Below are 5,997 nucleotides of genomic sequence, written 5' to 3'. Positions count from 1 at the left end.
AGCTAAATTCCAATACCGCAACTTTCACACTCGCTCACTCTCCTCGCGTCCTCCACTCGCTCCTCGGCTCCGCCCCCAGCGAGGAGGAGAGGAGGAGGAGAGGATTCAATGCGAGGACAGAGTGGTGGTCGAATTTTCCTCTGGAATCGGAATGTACTACGCTGTCATTTCAAAGCGACGGCACATTCCGCGATCACTAATGACGTGTATCAATTCAATTCAATTCAAAGGGCTTTATTGGCATGGGAAAACATACGTTTCATTGCCAAAGCAAAAGTGGTGTCACACAGCTGGATGCCTGGATCACTGGAACTCCGAACAGAGCCGTACAGTCTACAGAATAGACAATTCATCATTTTGTACATGTAACCGAGGGTCCGAGGCCAATGTGTATGTATTGGTAACATGTGCAAGGCAAGGCTATTTATTCCTGAAATAGTGAATAAGCGCCAGGATGCGCACACGTATAAATCACCCCCCCCCCACTCCTCCGACAGTCAGTCCTCCTCCGCGGTCTTTGCAAATAACGGACACTATAACAGGAATTAGGTATAGTCTCTCTGACTTACATATTCAGTTCAGTCCACATATAAATAAATACGTCATTCATAGCAGTCTGTGCATTCAGGCATGCACAGAGATAAATTAACTATAGCTTTTGAGGTGCGCACAATATAGCCGGCCTAATTTATATATCCTACTTTTATTATGCTTATATCACACAACGCAATAAAGCCAGTGGCTTGTTGTGGTCCTTTCACTTTCACATAAGTAGGCTAGATAGGCTACTTTATCATTCTGAAGCTCTATTCATTCAGCGAAAATGTGTCTCTTCAACAAACAGTTGAACAGTGCGTGCATGTGTGTGTTGGCCGTTGGGTCGGCGACTTCAGCCAGTCAGCCGGCCGGCAGCTAGTGGATGGGGGGGGGGGGGGTGCACAGTATCGGGTTTCATCAGTGTTTTGTGTGGAGGAGGCGGACTTATGTCACTGGAGAAGGAAAAAAAACATGTACACGTGATGCGGAAATCCGCTGCGAGGAGACAAAATACCCCACCGAGCCTGCACCTGGTACACTCGCTCTATGCGGTCTCGGAGAGCCCACTCGGCTCCTCCACTCGACTCCACTCTCCTCCTCGATGGAGCACTTTAACAAATCGAACGTTAACCATTTCCGGGTCACGCTGGAATGACCCCGAGTGACCGAGTGGGAGTGAGCGAGTGGCCAAGATTTTGGGTATTGGAATTTAGCTATAGGCCTAGGTGAACACATTGCTGTTCTAGTGGTTGCACCACTCAAAAAAGCGCGTTGCCGGTGTGCGAGCGTGCCGCGTAGTGTAGGCTACGTGCATGCGTGTGTGTGCACAGTCTAGAAACTATCTGGGGTATGGCAATAATGTAATTTCGTTAAAAAAATCCAATTAAATAGCATGCATAGAGATTTGACATGATTCTTCTTAACAATGCTGAGAGCACATTTTGGAATAACTGAATTCGGTTGACAGTTTGATCTGTGTATAGCGTCACTGCGACTGGTTGCCCGACGCCGAGGAAAAAGTATAGATACGTGTGATGTCCAAACGTTGACTTAAAAAAGGATATTTATTCACTGTAGGCCTACCTTCAGTATTACATAAAGCAAAATATCTATGTATCTATAGGTGAAAATTCCAGCTTCATCATTAATATATAATTGGCCTAAATATCATGTCAATATATTCTTTTAAATAGTCACACACACACACACACACACACACACACGTGCACACATGCACATGCACACACCAAATAGGATAGCCTTTAGGCCTCTTTTCCACTATGGGGTGGAACAAGAACCAGAACTAGAACTTTCCGGATCCCAGAACTACCAGGAACCTGTGAAGTTCCAGAACCAAGTTCTGCTTCTGTTTCCATATAACCAGAACCCAGAACTTTCAAGAACCTGTTAAGTCTGTTAAGTATAGTATTGTACTTAAATACATTTCGGCCATTTGAAAATAGACAATCTACAAGCTCGATGAGACACATGTGAGCTTGTAGATTGTCTATTTTCAAATGTATTTGCTTTATTTATTGTACTTTTCTAAACCAATAATATGAACATATTTTTATATGCCACATGTCACATATGCCACAGCTGTGGCTGCCACATGCCACAGCTGTCACATATATTTCCTATACATAATACATATACTGTATATGCACATACTGTAGTGTATGAACATGGATGTAGCATACATTCTGCATATATACTATATTTGCCGCTATATAGGCTATATTTGCCCCTTTCCATGTGGGGAGTGGGAAAACAGTAAAACACCCGTTTTAAATGCATTAGACCAGTTGTTCTCCAACCTTTACCTGTTTACAATATTTTGCTTAAACGGCAAGAGAAAAATAAATCTCGTATAGCTCATATGATGCTAAATGATAACCCACCTTTTGAATATAGCATTTAACATGAGTGTGGGTTGCAATTATAGTGCCTCTTGAGCAGATTGTGCCATAACATCCAGTCCAGTTGTAATGTCAATATCAAGAAATGTGCAAATACAAATCATTTAACCGTTGTGCTAGTTGAATTTAATTATTCCAATGTGTAGTATTGTGTACAGCACATTTATAGTAATGATATGCCTAATGCCTTGCCCAAGCAATATTGTGCTTCTGTTCTGACAATTTAGAATAGATCATGGCTCTCTCGCACACACACCCCCGGACACCCCTCTCTGCAGTTAGCCTAGCTGTTAGCGGTAGAACAACAACTGCAAGGAAACTCGTCGCGACAGCTTTATGGCTCTCTCTCTCCCTCACGCACACACACGCTCTGTCTCTCCCTCTCTCGTGGCCATAGTGTTTCTGTGTGCTTTTCCAGGTTATTTTTCTGTGTGTCCGCGGCGCTGCATGTGTCGCACTCAGAAGTTTAAAATGTGCGGTGTTGTGTTGTGTGGCTGTGCGCTTCGCCTCGCTCCGGTCTCCTCAGTGTTGTCACTCACCTCAGCTCAACCAATCAAGAGCAGCAGCGCTGCCCGACCCCGCCCATAGGTTCCCAGAACTCAGTGTTAGTAGGCCTATAGACCGATTCCGTACCGGTTTCATGGTCGCAGCCTACGTATTTCCTGTAGGCGGACTCGACGTAGCTGCGGGGGTAAAACCCTCACCAGGCGCACCTCTTCCACTACAGTGAACGGCAGAGTGACTGATGTTAGTTTGCCTCAAACTTTACTCCTTTACCTGCTTTTTTACTAACACTAACATTACAAAGATGCACAGAACATCGAGATGAACCTGTGTAGTTTATGGCTGCTCCAACAGTAGTGGCAACATAACAAATAAAATAAAAACGGAATGTCTAATATCCACCGCGTTGGCGGGGACCAGAGCCATTGAGCAATGGTTGAGACAAAGCAGTGAAAGATACATAACGCCAGTCTTACCCAATACCAAATATTTCTGTTTTATTAACACAAGGCTGCTGTACTTTATACCTCATACTTTAAATGCTTAGTATGAGGTATAAAATACAGCAGCCTTGTGTTCATAAAACAGAAAGATTGGGTATTGGGTAAGACTGAAATTATGTATCTTGCAGGATTCTTCACTGCTTTGTCTCAACCATTACTCAATGGCTCTGGTCTCAGCCATCGCGGTGGATATTAGACATTCCGTTTTATTTTATTTGTTATGTTGCCACTACTGTTGGAGCAGCCATAAACTACACAGGTTCATCTCGATGTTCTGGGCATCTTTGTAATGTTAGTGTTAGTAAAAAAGCAGGTAAAGGAGTAAAGTTTGAGGCAAACTAACATCAGTCACTCTGCCGTTCACTGTAGTGGAAGAGGTGCGTCTGGTGAGGGTTTTACTCCCGCAGCTATGTCGAGTCCGCCTACAGGAAATACGTAGGCTGCGACCATGAAACCGGTACGGAATCGGTCTATATAGCCTGACCCAAACAGAGACATTTCTCGTCTAGAGGGGCGGGTCGCGCCTCAGAAATGCGCGCACCCTGATTGGATCTCATCGATCTGTCCGTCACCCCCGGCCCCTCCTCTCCCCCCTAGTGCAGCGCTACGTCACATCATTTAGAGCGACGCCCACCCGGAAGGGTTGACTCCCACTTTTATACTGGTTCAGCCCACGGATTTTTCCAGGCTTTCATCTTTCTCGCAGACGAAATGAAAGCCTGGGTATCGAGGCTAGTAGGCCTACTACCTCAAAAGCAGGGCCGGAAAAAGGTTCTGAGAACCTGGTCTGAAACCGTGCCGTACCGCGCTGTGGAAACAAACCCAGAACTAAAAAAAATAGGTTCAGGTTCTGGAAAGTTCTGGTTCCACCTTGCTAGTGGAAAAGGGGCCCAAGTGTGTTAGAAAGCAGATGGACTTTTATCAAAAATGTGGTTGCTGATAACGCATTGATTTATTCTGATGGTAACAAGATGACTCACCCTTTTTCCCTTTTTGGTGAGTTGTCCGGATGACTCACCAAAAACTGCAGACAACTCACCAAAAAGTGCAGACAACTCACCAAAAAGTACAGACAACTTCATAACACAAAGAACAAAAGAATTTACATACATAAAGACATGAAGACAAGAGCAATATCCACCGTGTGAAATTGCCCGAACAGCCAAGGCTCCAAAAACAGTCAGCAATGTTAGTTAAGGGTTTTTATTTTCCTTTAACTCCTCCACCAACATCCAGAACAGCTTCAACAGTGTGAAACCAGAAAAATAACAAAACTACTGAGAAAATAAATGAACACTTGAGCAAAACACTATGAACAAACCCAAACTGGATACGAGCTCTCTCAGAAGGTCCCTTGTTCACACAAGGGCCTGCAGCTCTCCCTCAGGGTTGTTACCTGTGTCATGGCCCACATCTTATCCAGTGCCCAGTGGATCCTACCACTGGGCACAGACTCACTCAGCACATTGCTTCTCAATTACATTACTCATATAAACATCAACAACCCCTTGAATAAACAGTAACCTAAACCTTCTCAATAATATGTTACAAGTAAACAAGTATAAATCTGAATGAACACTCCATGACAATTACTCAAAGTATCAGGAAAAACACCCCTCTCCTCCACATTACTTGGCACCTTCCTCCCCTTCTTAAAGTGCCAGCACTGGAGAGGCCCTACACACTGAGGTTGCAATAAACACAGGTTAATAAACTGCATGTTCTCCCTCTGGGTAACATTTAATTTGTACATCCTGTAAATGCATACATCCACAGTATTGACATTACCTGATAGGACCTGTCTGCCCCACTACCCACAGTCTGTGTGGTGTGTGCGTGCGTGCAATGTGCTTAATCAGTGTGTGTGTGTGTATACTGTATAGGGCATGGGCTGCCCCGTGACACACCGCTTAGATTATATTGAACATCACATTATGTTCATAGATACACACACACACACACACACACACACACACACACACACACACACACACACGCACACACACACACACACACACACACACACACACACACACACACACACACACACACACACACACACACACACGCACACACACAGGACAGGATAGCCTATTTTAAGTGTGTTATAAAGCAGATGGACTTTGATCAAAAAATGTGGTTGCTGAACATCACATGTAGATTGAAAATAAATACAATCTTATATTTGGAGCTAATTCATATTTTTATTATACACTTTTCAACCTGTTCCACAGCACGGGAGACCAGCAAAGGGTTAACTTCAACAAAGTGTGACCCGCCATATCAACCTAACAGCTGCAGAATTACCAGTTCAAAAGGATTTTCTCATAAGACAGACGGTGAGTTTGGTATAATTGTATATAATTCAACACAGAACATCAACATTTTTAAGTCCATGATACATTTCTATTCATCAGAATGATGTATTGTAGTCAAAATGTATTGTATATTAAAAACTATTGTATGAATCAAGGTTTTTATTTTAAATTAAGACACGTAGCATTCAAAAACATTTTGTTTTCATTCCCAGTGTG

Source organism: Protomyctophum parallelum, assembly GCF_964188405.1.
Source record: "Protomyctophum parallelum genome assembly, chromosome: 8".
Taxonomy (NCBI): domain Eukaryota; kingdom Metazoa; phylum Chordata; class Actinopteri; order Myctophiformes; family Myctophidae; genus Protomyctophum; species Protomyctophum parallelum.
This window is presented reverse-complemented; position numbering follows the sequence as displayed.